Consider the following 22,101-nt stretch of genomic DNA (forward strand, 5'->3'; position numbering starts at 1 on the left):
TTCCCACTATCAGCTTAGAGATGAAAGCTACTGAAGTGTCCATCAATGAGTAAATGGATAAAAGAGATATATATAGATATATATAGATAGATATAGATATATATATAATGGAATACTACTCAGCCATAAAAAGAATGAAATAATGCCATTTGCATTAGCCTGGATGGACCTGGAGATAATCATACGAAGTGAAGTAAGTCAGACAGAAAAAACAAAATCATTTGATATCACTCTTATGTAGAATCTAAACATACGATACAAATGAACTTATTTACAAAACAGAAATAGACTCAGAGACATAGGAAGCAAACTTTACGGCTGTCGAAAGGGAAGGGTGAGGGGAAGGATAAATTAGTGATTTGGGAGTAACATACATACTACTGGATATAAAACAGATAGACAACAGGACCTACTCTACAGCACAGGAAACCATACTCAATATTCTGTAATAACCTATATGGGAAAACACCCTGCAAAGGAATGTATATGTGCATGTCACTGACTCACTTTGCTGTACATTCGAAACTAACACAACATTGTAAATCAGCTGTGGTTCAATTTTAAAAAATATATTCTATCATTTAGTTTTTAGTAATTCGATTTTGATGCATTTGAATAGGGGTGTGTGTGTATGTGTATGTGTAAGTGAATTGTGTTTGGCAGTCACTGAGCTTTTTGGGTGTCTATGTTTACAGTTTTCAAATTTGGATGATTTTTCAGCTATCAACTGTTCAAATGCATTTTCTCCTCCCTACTCCTTACTTGCTTTTGGGCCTCCAATTAAATGTGTGTTAAACCAGTCTATATCTCTTGCAGATTCATCTCCTACCAGTCTTTCTTGCTATGTATTTATTTTAGAGGGATTCTATTTTTATACCTTCAAGTTCTTTGATCTTTGGTTATGCGGTGTCTAATTTGGTGCTATTAATACAAACAACGGAGGCACTGGCACCCCACTCCAGTACTCTTGCCGGGAAGGTCCCGTGGACCGAGGAGCCTGGTAGGCTGCAGTCCACGGGATCGCTAGGAGTCGGACACGACTGAGCGACTTCACTTTCACTTTTCACTTTCCTGCATTGGAGAAGGAAATGGCAACCCACTCCAGTGTTCTTGCCTGGAGAATCCCAGGGACAGGGGAGCCTGGTGGGCTGCCGTCTATGGGGTCGCACAGAGTCGGACATGACTGAAGCGACTTAGCAGTAGCAGCAATACAAACAAGCGATAAGTTAATTTCATATATTGCATTTCCATCTCTAGAAGCTTATTTTGGTTCTTTTTTATTTCACACTTCATTCTATACATGTTTCATTTAAATTCTGAAACATAGCACCTGTTTTAATGTTCTTTTCTACTATTTCCTTCATATCTGTCATTGCTGAGTCCTTCCCATTGGCTGATTTCTCATCTGATTATCAGTTCAGTTCAGTCACACAGTCATTTCTGACTGTTAGCGACCCCATGGACTGCAGCACGCCAGGCTTCCCGATCCATCACCAACATCTGGAGCTTGCTCAAACTCATGCCCATTTAGTGGGTGATGCCATCCAACCATCTCATCCTCTGTCATCCCCTTCTCCTCCTGCCTTCAATCTTTTTCCAGCATCAGGGTCTTTTCCAGTGAGTCAGTTATTCGAATCAGGTGGACAAAATATTGGAGCTTCAGCTTTAGCATCAGTCCTTCTAATGAATATTCAGTCCTTCTAATGAATATTCAGTCCTTCTAATGAAGATTCTAATGATCTCCTTTAGGATGGACTGGTTTGATTTCCTTGCAGTCCATGGGACTCTGAAGAATCTTCTCCAACATTAAAGTTAAAAAGCATCAATTCTTTGGCACTCAGATCAGATCAGATCAGATCAGTCGCTCAGTCTTGTCCGACTCTTTTCGACCCCATGAATCACAGCACACCAGGCCTCCTGTCCATCACCAACTCCCAGAGTTCACTGAGACTCATGTCCACTGAGTCAGTGATGGCATCCAGCCATCTCATCCTCTGTCGTCCCCTTCTCTTCTTGCCCCAATCCCTCCCAGCATCAGAGTCCTTTCCAGTGAGTCAACTCTTCACATGAGGTGGCCAAAGTACCGGAGTTTCAGCTTTAACATCATTCCTTCCAAAGAAACCCCAGGGCTGATCTCCTTCAGAATGGACTGGTTGGATCTCCTTACAGTCCAAGGGACTCTCAGGAGTCTTCTCCAACACCACAGTTCAAAAGCATCAATTCTTCAGCACTCAGCCTTCTTCACAGTCCAATTCTTACATCCATATATGACCACAGGAAAAACCATAACCTTGACTAGACGAAACCTTTGTTGGCAAAGTAATGTTTCTGCTTTTGAATATGCTATCTGGGTTAGTCATAACTTTCCTTCCAAGGAGTAAGCATCTTTTAATTTCATGGCTGCAGTCACCATCTGCAGTGATTTGGGAGCCCAGAAAGATAAAGCCTGACACTGTTTCCACATCTATTTCCCATGAAGTGATGGGACCAGATGCCATGATCTTCGTTTTCTGAATGTTGAGCTTTAAGCCAACTTTTCGCTCTCCTCTTTTACTTTCATCAAGAGGCTTTTTAATTCCTCTTCACTTTCTTCCGCAAGAGTGGTGTCATCTGCATATTTGCGGTTTTTGATATTTCTCCCAGCAATCTTGATTCCAGCTTGTGCTTCTTCCAGCCCAGCGTTTCTCATGATGTACTCTGCATAGAAGTTAAATAAGCAGGGTCACAGTATACAGCCTTGACGTACTCCTTTTCCTATTTGGAACCAGTCTGTTGTTCCATGTCCAGTTCTAACTGTTGCTTCCTGATCTGCATACAGATTTCTTAAGAGGCACATAATGTGGTCTGGTATTCCCATCTCTTTCAGAGTTTTCCACAGTTTATTGTGATCCACACAGTCAAAGGCTTTGGCGTAGTCAATAAAGCAGAAACAGATGTTTTTCTGGAACTCTCTAGCTTTTTTGATGATCCAGGCGATGTTGGCAATTTGATCTCTGGTTCCTCTGCCTTTTCTAAAACCAGCTTGAACATCTGGAAGTTCACGGTTCATGTATTGTTGAAGCCTGGCTTGAAGAATTTTAAGCATTACTTTACTAGCGTGTGAGATGAGTGCAGTTGTGCGGTGGTTGAGCCTGCTTTGGCATTGCCTTTCTTAGGGATTGGAATTGGGGGAATATTTATAATAACCTTAAATAGGGTATAGTCTAGAAGTTTTGAATCACTATGTTGTACACTGGAGGCTAATAATACTCCAACTGAAAAACAAAAATAATAATAAAAAACATCATCTAAATAGTCATTTAACTTACAATATTTTCTAATTTCCCTTGGAATTTGTTTTTTGACCTAATTTTTAGAAATGTGCTGCTTAGTTTGCAACATATGAGGATGTTCTGTTTACCTGGATGTTACTAATTTCTAGGAAAATTTCACTAGGGCCTGAGCATATTCTCTTTATAATGACTATCTTTGAAATTTGTTGAGATTTGCTTTATGCTCAGCGAATTATCATTTTTGGTAGAGATATTGTGAACACTTCAGAAGAATGGAAGTTTTATATGTATAACACACACAGACACACATACATATATATGCGTGTGTGCATATACGTGTGTCTAGTCACTTCATGTCTGACTCTTTGTGAACCCATGGGCTCTGGTATCTCCCTGATCAAAGGGTACAAACATATATGTATATACAAATCATGCAAATAAACTGATGTAATTAACTTGCGTAGATCACTGTATATATATTTGCATTATTTGCATTGATCAGATAATCTGTACTGTTACTGATTTCGTATGTCACATGTTGTGTTTTCCAAAGATAGCTGCAAAAATACCTCCCACCATACAAGGTATTCAACAATGTGCCCTGGCTGCTCTTCCCATCCAGAGATGAGGTCGATTGCTCCCTTTGAACCTAGTGGGTTTGGGATGACTTCAACAATAGAGAATGGGAAGAATCCAACCGTGTGACTTCCACGGCTAGGTCATAAGTGTGATTCGGTGTCTGTCTTGTTTGCTGGCAAACGCGCCCTTAAGAGCCCTCAGCTGCCACTGAAGAAGGGCTGGATCCCAGGGCACTGTGTCATGGGGTGGACACGTGCAGACATTCTGGTCAGCAGTCCTAGCCTTCCGAGCTTCTCCAGACTCTGAGTGGGTCTTCAGGTAACTCCAGCTCTTAGTCACCGAGCCCCTTTAGCCTTCACATCTTCCCAGCTGAGGCCTCACACATCTCGAGGCAGACGCAGCTACCCTTTCCTGGAGTTGCTGTTTAGTTGCTCTTTCGCTTCTGATCTTTGCAGCCCCGTGGACTGTAACCCTCCAGGTTCCTCAGTCCATACGATTTCCCAGGCAAGAATATTGGGGTGGGTTGCCATTTCCTTTTTCAGGTTTTTTTTTTTTTTCCTGATGCTGGGATCAAACCCACGTGTCCTGCATTGGCAGGCGGGTTCTTTACAGCTGAGCCACCAGGGAAGGCCCACAGCTATCCCTACTGTGTTGCATCTGAATTGCTAACCCACAAAATCTGTTAGCATGACAAGATTATTGTTTTAAGCTGTTGAGTTTGGGGCTCATTTGTTTGGCAGCAGTGGTGCCTGGGGTAGAAATGTAGGATTTGGAATCAGGGTGCTACCCATGACCAAAACCTAACACAGCCAGCATGGGTCTCAGGACCAACACAGAGCAGAAGCTGGAAAGGCCAGTGAGGAGACTATTAGTGTAATACTATTAGTGTATACAAAGTCCCTTGAGAAGTTATTATTGTAGGCGGGAGACCGGTAGGATATTATTAGTGGACTGAAAAAAGGTAAGCCTTTTATGTCATGCCATGATGTGTGGCAACTATTCCCTGTGGTGATATAGAAAATGCACCTAATGAATCAATGGATTTGCCTAAGGAGCTATCTGGGCAAAATCTTAAAAGTGCCAAGTCTTTTTACTTGGTCACAAACAATAAAAGAGCAAAACTTTTTCAAGAAAAATTTTAAAACTATAAAGGAGCCAGATTTTCGTAGTTTAAGAATTATTCCACTCAGAGCAAAAGATTTTCAAAGTAAGAAAGATAATTTTGAAAGATAAATGCACCCCTGTATTCACAGCAGCAGTATTCCCAATAGCCAAGACGTGGAGACGACCTGGATGTCCATCGACAGGTGAGTGGATAAAGCAAGTGTGGTGCATGTCTACAATGGAATATGCTCTATCTTAAAAACAAAACAATGCCATGTGCAGCAACGTGGATATAAATAGAGATGATCATACCAGGTGAAGGAAGTCAGAAAGAGAAAGACAAATACAATATGATCTCACTTATATGCAGAATCTGAAAGGTGACACTGATGAAGCTATCTAAAAAAACAGAAACGGACAGACGAGTGAACAGACTTGTGGCTGCCGAGGAGGAGGGGGCGGGAGAGGGATGGACGGGCAGCTCGGGATGAGCAGCTGCGAACAGTTACACAGAACGGGCGACAGCAAAGTCCTGCTGTGCAGTGCTGTGTGTTCAGTCTCCTGTGAGAAACCACAATGAAAAAGAATACACATTTGAAAAATAGAAATAAATTAAAAAGAGGACAGAATCTCCGGGGAAATATCAAATATAGGATTTTTTGTCAGGAAAACATCTCAAAGTTTAGCGGTGATTTCATTAAATTCCCAACTGACTGGAATGCCTAAGGATTTAATCTTACGCCTAAATCAGTGTTAAAAAATTAAAGCTCAATTTTAAAAACTAATGGTTTTTAAATCAAAGTTGTTCAATGTTTCCAAATTAGATTACTCATTTTTGTACATGTATATGCATAAAAAATTTCTAGAGGCCTATACACTGACGTGTAAACAAAGGATACCTCTGGGACACAGAATGAAGAATATAGGAAAGGGGGAAATTTTCTTTCTGTTTCTATATATTTATTTTCTCTTTTTTTTTCAATGAGAACGCGTTAATTTTATGAAGGTTAATTTGACTTTCTCAGTGAATGTAGTAACACGTGTGGTTTTATGTTCTTGCCTCAGTTGAATCTACCAACCATAGTTTAACCTTCATTTGAGAAATTGTCATTTTATGCTCTTCACAGTTTCATTATTTGCTCAATACATGTGTAGATATGTGATGGACTCAATCTATTCTTATGTGGAACATAATTTCGAAGTACTTTTGCAACCTAACCTTTTATATATAATGTTTATTGATTTCCTCTTGGTTTCTCTTCTAAATGTAAAATTGTTTTCTGAAAAGAATGTAAAAACTTCCCAATGAAGTCGTGACAACATAAAGATGTCCTCGACTACAGGCATTATTTGAAATCATTCTCAAAGTGCCAACCAATGCAAAAGGGGAAAAGATACAAGAGGAGAAAACAAACGATCATTTGTGGGTCGTAGTCTTGTCTACACAGAAAACCTGAAAGAATAAAAATCTATTGGAACTGGTAGTAACGGTCATTAAGGTACCAACTTCTAGATAAATATGTCCCCATACCAACTGCTAAGAGAAAAAAAATGCTTTGCTTCATTAAAGATAACATTTGTCTATACTAGCAATAACCAATAAGAAAACATTCTTAAAAGGAAGAAAAAATTCCATTCCCAATAGCAACAAAACATTAAAATATAGTAGAAGTTCAATAACAAATGTTTGAGACCTTTTTGAAGAAAACCATGAGCATTACTGAAAGACATTTGGAGTATATAACGGAATTTCCGTTCTTGAATATGAGCGTGACACTCAGTGGACACGTGTTTTGTGGCAGGCACTGTGCCACTCACTTTATGGGTGTTATACATCATTCTCATGAGTCCCATGACACGGATACTGTTATTACCTCTGCTTGAAAGATGAGGAAACTGAAGGTTCAGAAGATGAACTGACCGGCCAAAGGAGAAAAGCTGTCTTTGTTTCTGTTCTGTTCAGCTGCTAAGTCGTGTCCAGCTCTTTGAGACCCCATGGACTACAGCCCACCAGGCTTTCCTGTCCTTCACTGTCTCCTGGAGTTGGCCCGAATTCATGTCCATTGAGTCAGTGATGTTATGTAACCATCTCATCCTCTGTTGTCCCCTTCTCCTCCTGCCCTCAGTCTTTCCCAGCATCAGGGTCTTTTCCAGTGAGTCAGCTCTTCATATCAGGTGGCCAAAGGATTGGAGCTTCAGCATCAATTCTTCCAATGAATATTCAGTGTTGATTTCCTTTAGGATTGACTGGTTTGATCTCCTTGCAGTCCAAAGGACTCTCAAGTGTGTTCTCCAGCACCAAAATTCAAAAGCATAATTCTTCAGTGTTCAGACTTCTTTATGGTTCAACTCTCACATCCTTATAGTTTTCCTTCCAAGGAGCAAGCATCTTTCAATCTCATGGCTTCAGTCACCATCCACAATGATTTGGGACCCCAAGAAAATAAAATCTGTCACTGTTGCCACTTTTCCCCATCTATTTGTCATGAAGTGATGGGACTGGATGCCGTTATCTTTATTTTTTTTTAATCTTAGTTTTCTGAATGTTGAGTTTTAAGCCAGCATTTTCACTCTCCTCTTTCACCCTCATCAAGAGGCTCTTTAAAGTTCTTCTTCACTTTCTGCCATTAGAGTGGTATCATCTGCATATGTGAGGTTGTTGATATTTCCCCTGGTAATCTTGATTCCAGTTTGTGATTCATCCAGCCCAGCATTTTGCATGATGTATTTTGCATATAAGGTAAATAATCAGGGTGACAATATACAGCTTTGTCGTACTCCTTTCCCAATTTTGAGCCAGTTCACTGTTTCATACCTGATTCTGTTGCTTCTTGGTCCTCATATAGGCTTCTCAGGAGGCAAGTAAGATGGTCTGGTATGCCCATCTCTCTAAGAATGTTCACAGTTTGTTGTGACCCACACAGTCAGAGGCTTTAGCATAGTCAGTGGAGCACAAGTAGCTGTTTTTCTGGAATTCCTTTGTTTTCCGTATGATCCAATGAATATTGGCAAATTGATCTCTGGTTCTTCTGCCTTTTCTAAACTCAGCTTGTACATCTGGAAGTTCTCGGTTCATGTACTGCTGAAGCCTCGCTGGAAGGATTTTGAGCATAACCTTGTTAGCATGTGAAATGAGTGCACTGTGCGATAGTTTGAACACTCTTTGGCATTGCCCTTCTTTGTTTAGTGCCTGTTTAATTGTCACTTTCTCATGCTGCCTTGTCATTTCTTCCCAAATGGTTATAGAGTCAATGAAATTCCAAGCAAAATCTTAAGAGGAAGATTTTTGAAACTTAAAACTTCATCTGGAAGAGTAAATGTGAAAAACTGCTAAGATGTCTTTTAAAAGAAGACTAATGAAGAAGAAACTGCTCTAGTAGGGCTTAAAATAGTGTCATTAGAGGGCTGTGATAGAGGCAGAGAAACAAATTCATGTATTGACTTGACAATGTTGTTATTTCAAATTTGGAGTGAAGTAAATTCAACAAATGGTATGGAAACAACTGGATATCCAGTTGCAAACTGTGAGACTAGCTAGCTTCTTAAAAATAAAAAACAAAATGAAATGAAAATGAATTGAAGTTCTAAATCAAGTGATAAGAATACGAACAGAAAATATAGGAGAACATACATAAGCATGGGCTTCCCAGGTGATGCTAGTGGTGAAGAAACTTCCTGCCAATGAAGGAGACCAGGGTTCAGTCCTGGGTGGGGAAGAGTCTCTGGAGGAAGGCACGGCAACCCACTCCAGCGTTCTTGCCTGGAGAGTCCCATGGACAGAGGAGCCTGGTGGGCTACAGTCCATGGGGTCACAAGAGTCGGACACGACTGAAGTGACTGAGCACGCACACACACGTACACAGGACAGTCTTTCTAAGTGAGACATTAAATGTCTGGGTTCTGAGCACTTCTCTAGCCAATTATTGGAATCCAAGAAGAGGGGGGTTGGAACCTCCCGTCTATAGCCAGTGGGTCCGAAACAGGAGTGACAACTTGGACTTGCCACTGGTCTTGGCCACTGAACCACCAGGGAAGTCGCTCATTATTTCATTTAATTCTTACCACAACTCCATGAGGTTGGTTTTAATTTTTAAACTAATTTTCTGTTTCAGAGTAATTTTGGATTTATAGAAAAATGGCAAAGACAGTACAGAGAATTCCTGTGTACTCTATACTCAGTTTCCTTTCTTATTTATATTTTCCATTAATATAGTACATTTGTCAAAATTAAAGATCTAATGTTGATACAGTTTATTAATTAACTATAGACTGTGTGTGTCTATATGTGATCAGTGGAGTCTGACTCTTTGCGACTCAGCCAGGCTCCTCTGCCCATGGGATTTCCCAGGCAAGAATACGGGAGTGGGTTGCCATTTCCTTCTCCAGGGATGGAATCCAAGTCTCTTGTGTCTCCTTCATTGGCAGACAGATTCTTTATCACCAGCACCACCTGGGAAACTCTTATTAACTAAAGTTCATATTGATTCATATTGTAAGCAGATCAGGTAGGAGGTTCTGGGGAAGAGCCAGGCATGGCTTTCTTGACAGAAGAGAAGCCATTTTTGGTGTAAGCCATTCTATGATCTAAGCCCAGCCACAGTGCTTGCCCTTGAAAGGTCTCAGTAATGAATGATCTTAAGGGAAATGAGAGAACGCAGGAACTATGGAAAAGCAGTCAAGAAACAACATTCAGTGATTAAAACAGAGGCTTACTTCCTCCTCAAGGTATCTAGTAGGTAACAGTCTGACACGTTACCTTTGAGGTCTTCAGGAACCAAGGCCCGCATCCTGCTGGAGACTGGAAGGACGATGCTGACTTCTTCTGACTTTAAACTACTAAAGCTTGGATTCTGTGGACCCTTGCCCTAATTCTATGTTGAATTCTCCTCTGCACCAGCCCCTTCATGAATGTGCATACACCATCGAAGCCCCTCCATGAATATTCGTGAATCCTTAGCTTAAAACTTCCCAACTTTGCTGTTTAGAGAGACACGGCTTTGGAGAAGATCCCCAGTGTGCTCCTTACTTGCTACAAATATGATAAATCCTTCCTTCTTCTGCTCTCTGCCGCGGTTGTGTCTTTCGGTTCAACACCCACCAAGAGGCAAACTCAAGTTTCCGGTAACAATATGATTTTTATCAACGTACTTTATCGTGTTCCAGAATACATTACATTTAGTCATCATGTCTTCTTATTCCCCTCTTGGCTGCAACAGCTTCTCAGCCTTTCCTTGTTTTTGCTAACCTTGACCATTTTGAGGAGATGGCCCTTGAATTTAAGAAAACCTTTTAAACGTGCTTTTCTATAAGAATTTAGAATGAATCAGTATAACTTTTTTCTTTGGAGCCAGGTAAGATCTTAAGGATCTCATGTTTGTAGCAATATTCTGAAATTTGAGTGCTAGTTTATCATTAACCTTCTCTTTACAGGCTTCTGTTTTATTCCTTAAAAATTCTTTCTCAAATGTCTTAACATTAAAATATAAGTACAAATTTAACTAGAATTTTTTTTCACTACTTTTACATGTTTTTAATACCCTTTTCTTTCTTGGCTTCCTTGTTTTTTCCTGAAGGAAATACTTTCAAGAAAAATGACTAGGTGAGAAACTTTCTAAGTGCTTTATGTCCATGTTTTCTTTAATATGCAAAGTGAAGATACTGGTATCTATCCTGTAAATATTTGAAGATTAGGTGAGGCCAGAGTTAAGCTTTTAGGAATGTGTCTGGCACGTTAGAAGCAACCAATGTTAGCTTTTGTTACTGTTGCAGTGACTATGAATTATTTTGTAATTACAAAGAAGAATATACACAGACAAATGCAAATAAGGAAGTTAGTGGCAAGATAATGAAGAAATATAACATATATAAATATATAATCTATAATAAAGAAAGAGATTAGACAGAGCAATAGAATAGGTGACGCAACCCCTGTAATCAACATGGTAAATATGGAAAAAGCGTGATCATTTGCCAGCCGCTTTAACCTGGGTTATGCGGTCAGCTATAGCCCAGAAAGCCACGTGGGCATTCAAAGCCACACAGCTCATCTGTCTCCTCAGAGGTCACTGGAGTTTATCAGCTGTTGTGCACCCTTAGCATGAGTCAGGAGGGTTCCAGGGAAATGTCTTTCTAGTGACAAGGACTGACAATTTAGTTCAAAAAAGAATAAACACAAAATAACACTTGAGAAGCATATGTCATGTCGAATGCAGACTGAGTCTTTCAGGAGAAGGTAAAAAGCATCTAGCTATTCTTTACACAGACCAAAATTTCTTCAGTCGATTCTTTGTTGTTCGTGAGCAAAGAGAGAGAACAAATTGTTATGCCCGATACCAGATTTCAGGACTGGAATTTTGTGGTGTGATTCATGTGGCTATATTTAATAACTGCAGAGTCACAGAGTAGCTCCAGTTGGAGTTCAGGGACGCCTTCACCCCAGGGGTCCCTCTCCTCCAGGGCCCTGCTTAGAAACCCTTAGAGCATGGTCTTGGTACAGCGTAGAAACTCCTTCCCCCTTAAGCGGCTACCCGGTGATTCCTTCAGGATCAATGCCGGTGAAACACATCCAGGTCTTCATTTTAACTTAAGGACGTGTTGCCCTTATAACTATAAAGTGTGTACCTCTCTTGATCTTGTTAAAGGTCTGTGATCAGTTGGGAATTTTTAATACCAGGCCTCTGGTAGTTTCCTGAGCTCAGCTAGTAGAATTCTGGAATGGGAGGAATACACACACAAAAAGAGAAAAGAAGTCAGATTTTAAAAAATGTGTGGGTTTGTAATCATTAGGGTAGGATATTGTGCTTGAATCTTCTTAGGATGTACTTGTAAATGTTGATGGAATAATATTTAAATAACAAAAGACGTGGCTTCATCAATTGGTACTTTAAAAGCTTTTGCAGGAAAGAGATAAAGGATAATGTGGCTAATAAAGGAAATGCTGATAAGTATTAAAAAGAACAGAACACTTTTGATGGCTTCACACTCCAAATGGAAGCCTGGGAAATAAGTGAACACAAAATAAAACAGCTGGGTGGACTCAAAGGAAATAAGAAAGGTTCCCCCCCCAATACATTTCTCCAAACAGAAACTTAAGAGGAAAAATAAAATTGCTCCCAATCATTACAGGGGAACATTTAAGAATTCTAATATTGTAAATAGACATCCAGGCTGAGTTTTCCATGCAAAGCTAGAGCAGGAAATAAATCCTTAGGTATCAACTAAGGGACTAATACAACAATTAGACTATTTTCAGAGGTTTAAAGTAAATCACTTCAAAATGAATCCACCACAGGTATAAAAAAAAGAAGAAGAAAAAATAAAAAAATAAATAAAGTAAATCACTAAAAATAAAATTGCAAAAACAACATAATGAAGACATTTTGTCAGATGTCACACATGACAACATATATACATACCTGGCTTTTTTTGAGATCGAACGAGATATAAAGCACTTTGAAACCGTAAAACATCACTCAAATGTGTGGCAATATCAGGGTTATGTGGGAAATAAACGCATCAGAACTCTTCACCCTTCTCCCATTTCCCATTCCTTACATTTACCTTAAAATGCAAGAGTTTATTTCTAACCAAGAAACTTGAGAGGCTGTCTAATGTAAAATGGAACACACAAAATCTGGCTTTTCCTTATTCTCTTATTGTTCAGTTGTGAAAAGATTTGTTTTTCCGGTTGTCATTTAAAAATAGTTTTGGAGAATTTCAAGCAGTCTTGTTAGAAAGAATTGTATCATGAAGTCCAAGTACTTACTCGTCCCTTAGCTTCAGCACTTATTAATTTTTGCCCAGTCATGTGTGCTTAGTCGCTCAGTCCTGTCTGACTCTCTGTGACCCCATGGACTGCAGCTCACCAGGCTCCTCTGTTCATGGGGATTCTCCAGGCAAGAACATTGGAGTGGATTGCCATGCCCTTCTCCAGGGGATCTTCCCAACCCAGGGATCAAACCCAGGTCTCCTGCATTGCTGGCAGATTCTTTATTGTCTGAGCCACCAGGAAAGCTTAATATCATAATGGCATCTTAAAATAGGAGCAATTCTTTAATTTCACCCCAAACCAGTCAGTGCTTCATTTCCTTGATTGTCCTATAGTGTTTTTTTTAACAAGTGGTTTGGATCAGGATCCAAAAAGCGACTTATCACTGTGGTTGATTGATTACCTCTTAAGTCTAAAAACCCGTGGGTGCCATACAACATGGCACATTAACTATAGCCCCAATTTTTTTAAAAAAAATCTCTGGGTGCTACAATGATCTCTCCATCTCCCCCCTACTTCCTGCAGGTCTGACCTAGGACTCAGGACCTCACCCTCTGCCTGAAAAGGGCTCTTCCTTGAATTCCCTTCTTCTTCACTTATCTCCAGGCTCCACAGACTCTGAGGATCTAGCAAAGATGTTAGGACCTACAAGTGAATGAGAAAACTGTTTTTAAAAGCCTCCAACATACACTTGTCCTTAATCCTTAAAGCCTGCGTTGGTCACTGGTATTAGAAACATGGAGGACACTCTTGTAGAAATTTCTGTGTAAATGTAAAGTGGTATCGTTATCATTGTAGAATGTTTTGGAAGGGAGAGCATTATACAGGAAGGACCAAGAAAACTGAACCATGAGCAACGGATGTTGTCACCTTCTGGGCATCCTTAACTTAACCAGATAATTATTCTCAGGCTCAGAAACCTCTGGGACAAGAAGCCATGGCTATAAGCCAAGAGAGAAAAAATTGGATATTTCCTTGATACCCATTTAAGAGAGGAAAACCAGTTAGAGAGTAGATCATTTAAGTAAAGGAAATGAGAAAGCACCACCAAGTCAGTGTCCAGTTATTCAATAGGATAACAGTATAAATCATGCAATAAATGTAGTCTCTTGCTTAACCCCAAAGTTTTAGGAATTGTCTCATTAAGTTTTCAGCAGTAAAGAATTAGAGAAGTGAGTGAATCTATGCCTCCCACTTCCGTTCTTCTCCCAGATGAGAAAATGGTGGTGGCCTAGAGGGGCTATGAGATTTGCCCCAAATTGATCCACTTACCTGCAGAGTGCAATACTTTGGCCACCTGATGCAAAGAACTGACTCGGAAAAGACTCTGATGCTGGGAAAGACTGAAGGTGGGAGGAGAAGGGGTCGACAGAGGATGAGATGGTTGGATGGCATCACCGACTCCATGGACATGAGTTTGAGCAAGCTCCGGGAGATGGTGATAGACTGGGAAGCCTGGAGTGCTGTAGTCCATGGGGTCGCAGAGTCGGACACGACTGAGCGACTGAGCTGACTGACCTGCAGAGTTGGGAGAGAGACAGACCCCCTGATGTCTAGTCGAGGGCTCTCTGTCTCTCCTGCCTTCCTTCTATCAGGTTCCAAGAGAGACCTTACAAAGTGTTTGGAGCAACTTGAACGAATTAACACCAGCACTGAAGATGGCCTGAGATCACTTACAGTCTTGTACCTGGAGACTCCCCTGTAGGGGAGGAAGGTTTTTCCCTCCACCCTTCTAGGTTTGATAGCTGAGTCTGTGACAAAGACAGCAGGCAGGTTGAGAGCCAAAAAGGCGTACGCACATATTCATTTTACTGTCATGTGTGTGGGCATCACGAGAAAAGAAGCGAGTACTCAGTAAACTGGTGTGACTGGGGCCCTTGCTGCTACGCCATGCTCAGTGGCCTCCAACTCTCTGGGAGCCTTTGGACTAGAACCCGCCAGGCTCCTCTGTCCACGGGAATTTCAGGAGTGGGATGCCATTTCCTCGTCCAGGGGATCTTCTCAACCCAGGGATCAAACCTGTGTCTCCTGCATTGACAGGCAGACTTTTTACCCCTGAGCCATTAGGAAAGCCCCACTGGGGAACTTGCTGCTGCTGCTGCTGCTAAATCAATTCAGTCGTGTCCAACTCTGTGCGACCCTATGAACAGCAGCCCACCAGCCTCCTCTGTCCTGGGATTCTCCAGGCAAGAATACCAGAAGGGGTTGCCATTTCCTTCTCCGCTGGGGAGCTTAAGTACCGTCAGTTGGAGAAGAGGAGAGAGGATGTAGCCAGTTCATAGAAGAGCAAAATATTTTTAGGAAAGGTGAAGGCACCCTAAGAGGAACCGATGGGAGACGTGATGGTTTGTGAGGAGTCTGTCTGGTTTTGGGGCCAACGTCTGGTCTCTTGTCTTGGGATAAGGCTGGATCTTCCCAGCTGATGACCCTCCCGGAGAGGGAATTTAAGTCGACTGAGTTCCTTATGGAGGATCTGACTGTAGGGAGCTGAGAGGGGATTCAGAGAAAGCCTCTGCCTGAGTGCTGCTTTTCCAGTGGCTTTAGCTCAAAATAATTAGTGTCCTAAAGAAACATATTTTGGGGTGGTATGTCCTGAACTCCTTCACCATTTACTAAATGTTTGTTGAGTATCCCTATGTCACAAGAATACTTGGGGATCTCTTTTGATTTTAGCATTAGGCTTGTTTCTGCCTCAATGCCAGGGGAGCCAGGTTCTATCCCTGGGTCAGGAGGATCCCCTGGAGGAGGAGATGGCAACCCACTCCAGCCTTCTTGCCTGGAGAATCCCATGGACAGAGGAGCCTGGCAGGTTATAGTCCATGGGGTCGCAAAGAGTCGGACTCGACTGAGAGCCTTTCACTCTTGTTTCTCTGAATTCAAGCCTCACAGCGTATCTTCAGGTGGAATACTCTGGAAGGTGGGGGTTCTGTCTCCACTTGAGTGCCGGTATTCGCATCATCACCCCTTATCTGCTCTTCCTTGCACCGTCCTCTACCTCCTCGTCTCCCCCTGACAACAGAGGATCAACTTTTTGTTGTGTAGAGGGTGGCCACACCTGGCTGTCAGGAAGGTAAAAAGAGACGTCTTCTAGAGGTGTGCAGGCCGCTGCCTGCCCTTGAACTCTTTCTTTTCTGCTTACTTCAGAACTGTCGTTTGAAAGGTACCTTTCATTATCAACTTGGTCCAACCCCTTCTTTTTATAGATAAGAATGCTGGAGCCTAGGGAGGCGGGGGTCTGGCTCAAGGTCGCCCGAAGCGTCCATGGCAGAGCCGGGCTCAGAAGCCGGGTCCCCACGCTGCTCTGTCTGTGGATCCTGCTTTATCACACAGGACAATCCAATCTATTCAGCAACGGAGGGATTTGTGTGGAAACGGCTTCCATTTGTGTTTGAGATAACCGACACAGAATTTCCTGGGTAGATGACAGGGGAAAAAAATCCCCACTGGGAACACATTTAAAATGAAAAGCTGTGAAAATGTACGCCTTTCCGAGAAAAGGTGTTTAACCTGCTTCCTGGAGTGGCTTGTGTTGGGAACACTTAGTAAGCACATGCTGACCCAATTAACACAGGGGAGGCATCAGACTCCGGCCGAAAGAGACCTAAGAGAGAAAGGCATTTTTTTAGGAAAAGTACACCAATACCATCTTCATTTTTTCCATTTTACTTTGTTTATTAAGGTAATATGTGCCCATAGGGACAGTTTCAGTAGGAATCTGAATCTAATTATGAGGAAACATCCAGAGGTGAGCCATTCGAAGAGCCAACTGGAGCCCTGCCTTCAAAACAGACAGCATCATTACAGAACAGAAAAAAGCCTAGCAGGGCAGGGATTCTTCTATCCTTGAAGAGTCCAAAGAGATAAAACACCCAAGCACAAACTCTGAAATCTGATTAAACCCTGGACGGAACGAAAAGATATACAAACAATATTTGGGGGACTATTTGAGGAAATGTGACTGTGGATCGTCTGTCGGTCCATCTGGGAGATCACAGGGGGTCACTGTGGATTTCCTTAGATGCGGGGATGACACTCTGTGTGTGGAGAAGAATGTCCTTGTTCTCAAGAGACACCAGCTGGAGTATTTATGAATGAAGCTTTGTGATGTTTTCAACTCACTTGAAGCGGTGCAGAAAAAAAATGAGGGAGAGAGAAAGCGAATGTGGAACCCAGGCTAAGAGTATATGGATACGACTTACTGTGCTATTCTTTACCTTTTATATAGATTTGAACACTTTCAAGAGAAAAATCAGAGACAAAAGTCGAGTGGGAAAAATCTCACTGCAAAAAATGTGGTCTCCTGTGTCTGCCCACTTCCTGTTGCCCACGTTACCTGCTTTCAGTGTATTTTGTTGCTTAATCTGGTACATACCTCCAAACGTAAAAATAAATGCAGATACTGCTGCTTTTGGGTCTACAATTTTAGATCTATCTAATACCTTTCTAGGATAATAGGTGACACTTTCAGCTCTTTTGCAGTGAGACCCATGTTTGACCTTTTTACTCTCGCAACTAGATGACGTAAGGCCATACACTGATTAACAAGTGAGTACACAATGATGACAGTTCCTTATCTGTAAAAATGACCTTTTAATTTGACTTAGTTGCTTTCTTTCTTCAGTTGCCTTGCTTTTTATGAGCTACTGTTAAGTGTTTTCTCACCTAAAAATAACAGCTCTGTAACATCCCACTCAATGCCATTTCCCCATACGTCCTCCCTGATAGCTCAGCTAGTAAAGAATCTACCTGCAATGCAGGAGACCCCGGTTCAATTCCCGGGTCAGGAAGATCCCCTCGAGAAGGGATAGGCTACCCACTCCAGTACTCTTGGGGTTCCCTGATGGCTCAGCTGGTAAAGAATCTGCTTGCAATGCAGGAGACCTGGGTTCAATCCCTGGGTTGGGAAGATCCCTTGGAGGAGGGAAAGGCTACCCATTCCAGTATTCTGGCCTATACACTCCATGGGGCCACAGTGGGACACGACTGAGCAACTTTCCCTCCTCTTCCTTAGGACACCTGATGTGGAGATCTCCCAGCACCTGTCTGGGTCTGGACTGCGTGCTGCTCAGGGTTCCCGTCCTACAGTTAACTGACTTTCCTCCACCACCACCCTGCGAATTCCTACACCATCTCACACGTGTGCATCCCAGATTTTCTGGATTCCATGTTTTCTTTGCTTCCTTATCTGATAGCTATCTGTGTATTGTTGAGCAGTTGAATTCCATTCCAACTCCTGACCCTTGGTTTGTGACCTTTTTCTCTCTAAAAATTCTTGGGATATTTCTTTCCCTCTGACGTCCTGACTTTGCACCGCGGTGCTCTTTGATGTCGGTCTTTTCTGTTCATCACGCCTGGCACTCAGTGGAATTTTTCACTTGAGGACTTGTGTTCTTCGCTTCTGGGAGAATTTATTGAACTGTTTCTTCATTAATTTCCTTCTTTTCTTTTCTCTGGTCTGTCTTTCCATGACTCCTGTCACCCAGATTGGAGCTTCCACATTGAGCTTCTACTTTTGTTACTTTTTTCTTCTGTGGAACATATTCTTTTTGCTCTACTTTGAGAGAGATCTCTTTCAACTCTTTTACTGTTTTTTTTCGTTTTTGCTATAATATATATCGAGAGCTATCATATTTTTAGTTTTCAAGGGCTCGTTCTTTTTCTCTAATTTGTTCCATTTTGAGCATACTATTCTTGTTTCATGGCTACGGTATTTCTCTTATTTTTCTGATGATATATTTTAATTAAAATGTTTTAAATTAAAAATTTTTTTATTGCAGTATGGTTGATTTGCAATATGGGCTTTCCTGGTGCTCAGACGGTAAAGAATCCTCCTGCAATACAGGAGACCTGGATTTGATCCCTGGGTCAGGAAGATTCCCTCGAGGAGGGCATGGCAACCCACTCCAGTATTCTTGCCTGGAGTATCCCATGGACAGAGGAGCTTGATGGGCTACAGTCCATGGTGCGCAGAGTCCGACACAACCGAGCGACTAACGCTTTCACTTTCACTTTGATTTACAATGTATAGTTTTTCCTCTGTTGTATAATACATCACTGTCATTTTATTTTACCCAGAATAGTTTGTATCTGTTAATCCTCTCCTTCTGTCTTCCCCCTGCCTGCGTCTCTCTCCCTGCTGGAAACCAGTAGTTTGTCCTCTGTATCTGTGACTCTGTTTCTATTTGTTATATTGTTTATATTTCACACGTGAGTGACAACAGGAGTATTTGTTGTTTCTGACTGATTTCACTTACCGCAACACCCTCTACGTCCATCCACATTGTTGCAAATGGCAGAATGTCATTCTTTTTTATGACTAAGATATATTCCACTGAGCATATATACAGCACACCTTCTTTACCCATTCATCAGTGGATGGACGCTTAGGCTGACGCCATATGTTGTCTACTATCGATAATGCTGCTATGAACCCTGGGCTGCACATAGCTTCTCAGATTAATGTTTCCATTTTCTTCAGATATATACCCAGGAGTGGGTTTGCTGGGTCATATGGTAACTCTATTTTTAGTTTTTTGAGGGACCGCCATACTCTTTTTCATAGTAACTGCATCAATTTACATTCCCACCATCAGTGTACTAGTCTCCCCTTTTCTATCCATCCTCAACAAATTTGTTGTTTGCAGACTTTTTGATGACAGCCATTTGACAGGGGTGAGATGATAGCTCATTGTGGTTTTGGTTTGCATTTCTCTGATGATTTAGCAGTGTTGATCATCTTTCCACGTGCCTGTTGGCAATCTGTATATTTGCTTTGGAAAAATGTCCATTCAGGTCTTCTGCCTATTTTTAATTGGGTTGTTTGGGGAGTTTTTGATATTGAGTTGTACGAGTTGTTTATATATTTTGGATATTAACTCCTTATCACTTGCAAATATTTTCTCCCTTTCAGTAAGTTGTCTTTTTGTTTTGTTTACAGTTTCTTTTGCTGTGTCAAAGCTTTTATATTTCATTCAGGTCTCATTTGTTTCTTTTGCCTTAGGAGAAGATCAAAAAACATTGCTTTGATTTATGCCAAAGAGTATTCTGCCCCTGTTCTCGTCTAGAAATTTTATCATTCTAGGGATTGTATTTAGCTCTTTAATTGATTTTGAGTTTACTTTTATATCTGGTGTGAAAAAATGTTCTAATTTCATTCAATCTTTTACATGTAACTTTCCCAGCACCTCTTATTGAAGAGACTGTCTTTTCTCCATTGTATATTTCTGCCTTTTTTACTGTGCATTAATTGACCACAAATCGGTTTATTTCTGGGCTCTCAACCTTGTTGCATTGATCTTTATGTTTGTTTTTGTGCCAATATCATACTGTTTTTATTACTTTTTCTTTGCAGTATAGTCTGAACTCAGAAAGGGTGATACACTCTGCTTTTTTCTTTTTCCTTAAGATTGCTTTGGCGGGGTGGGAAGAAGTAAATTAGGAGTTTGGGATTAATAGATACATACTAATGTGTATAAAATAGACCTACTAAATAGCACAGGGAATTGTACTCTATTTTGTAATAACCTATAAGGGAAATAATCTGAAAAAATAGATATATATGTATGAATAACTGAATCACTTTGCTGTGCAACTGAAACTAACACAAAATTTTAAATCGACTATGGGGACAACAGAGGATGAGATGGTTGGATGGCATCACTGACTCAATGGACATGAGTTTGAGCAAGCTCCGAGAGTTGGTGATGGACAGGGAAGCCTGGCATGCTGCAGTCCATGGGGTTGCAAAGAGCGACTGAACTGAACTGATACATCATTAAACTGAGCGACTGAACTGAACTGATACATCATTAAAAATAAATTAATAAAAAAAAAGATTACTCTGGCAATTTGGGGTCTTTTGTGACTCCATATAAATTGTAGGATTATTTGTTCTAGTTCTGTGAAAAATGTCACTGATGTTTTGACAGAATTTGCATTAAGTATGCATGATGCTTTGCATATTATGAACATTTTAACAATATTAATTCGTTCAATCCATGAACATGGAATATCTTTTCAGTTCTTTGAATCACCTTCAGTTTCTTTCATCACTGTTTTTAATTTTCAGAATATAGGTCCTTCCTCTCCTTGTTATGTTTATTGCCAGGTATTTTATTCTTTTTGGTGCAATTTTAACCAAACTGTTTTCTTTGTGATAGTTCATTACTAGTGTTTAGAAAAGCAACATGCTTATCTTTACTAATAACGTATCCTGCAACTTTACTGAATTCATTTATTAATTCTAATAGGTTTTTTGGTGGAGACTTTGGGGTTTTCTCTATATAGTATCATGTCATCTGCAGATAGTGACAATTTTGCTTCTTCCTTTCTAATTTGGATGCATTTTATTTTTCTTTTCTGATTCTTACCACTAGGACTTCCAATACTATGTCGAATAAAAGTGGCAAGAGTATGCATCCTTGTCTTATTCCTTATTTTATTTCATTTTTTTTTCCCTTTAGGCGGCACCGCATCGTACGCAGTATCTTAATTCCCTGACCAGGGATTGAACCCACACCCTCCGCAGTGAAAGCTCAGAGTCTTAACCACAGGACCACCAGGGAAGTCCTTGTTCCTCATTTTAGAGGAAAGAAACTCAGCTTTTCACCATTGAGTATCATGTTAGCTATGGATTTGTCACAAATGGCCTTTATTATATTGAAATATATTCCCTCTATACCAATTTTGATGAGAGTTTTTATTATGAATGGATGTTGAGTTTTGTCAAATGCCTTTTCTGCATCTACTAAGGTGACCAGTGATTCTTATCCTTCTTTTTGTTAATGTGGTGCATCATATTGACTGATTTGTGTATATGGAACCATCCTGTGATGCTGAAATAAATTCAACTCGATCATGCTGTATGATTCTTTTTACGTATTGTTGAATTTGCTTTGCAAGCACTTTGTTGAGATTTTTTTGCATCTATATTCATCAGAAATATTGGCTTGTAATTTTTTGTTTTTTGTAGTCTTTGGTTTTGTCCCTTATTTGTTTTCTGTCTGGATGACCTTTTCAGTGATGGGGTGTTAAACTTCTATTTTTATTTACTATTGTCAGTTTCTCCTTCCATGTCTTTTAATGTTTTATATATTTAGGTGCTCCTGACATATTAGGTCCATATATGTTAATGAGTGTTATATCCTCTTGAATCGATCCCTTTATCAAAAGGAGTACGTCAAGGCTGTATATTGTCACCCTGCTTATTTAACTTATATGCAGAGTACATCATGAGAAACGCTGGACTGGAAGAAGCACAAGCTGGAATCAAGATTGCCAGGAGAAATATCAATCACCTCAGATATGCAGATGACACCACCCTTATGGCAGAAAGTGAAGAGGAACTCAAAAGCCTCTTGATGAAAGTGAAAGTGGAGA

At 40.7% G+C, this 22,101-nt stretch overlaps 1 long non-coding RNA gene across 1 annotated transcript; it reads left to right on the forward strand.

Annotated features, from left to right (window-relative positions):
* The first annotated feature begins 3,964 nt into the window (after positions 1 to 3,964).
* LOC132346277 (uncharacterized) lies at positions 3,965 to 21,744 on the forward strand. Its single transcript, XR_009496070.1, has 3 exons — positions 3,965 to 4,169; positions 5,105 to 5,158; positions 21,186 to 21,744. It is a non-coding gene; the product is annotated as an uncharacterized lncRNA (long non-coding RNA).
* The last annotated feature ends 357 nt before the right edge of the window (positions 21,745 to 22,101 follow it).

Source organism: Bos taurus, chromosome 1, assembly GCF_002263795.3.
Source record: "Bos taurus isolate L1 Dominette 01449 registration number 42190680 breed Hereford chromosome 1, ARS-UCD2.0, whole genome shotgun sequence".
NCBI lineage: Eukaryota > Metazoa > Chordata > Mammalia > Artiodactyla > Bovidae > Bos > Bos taurus.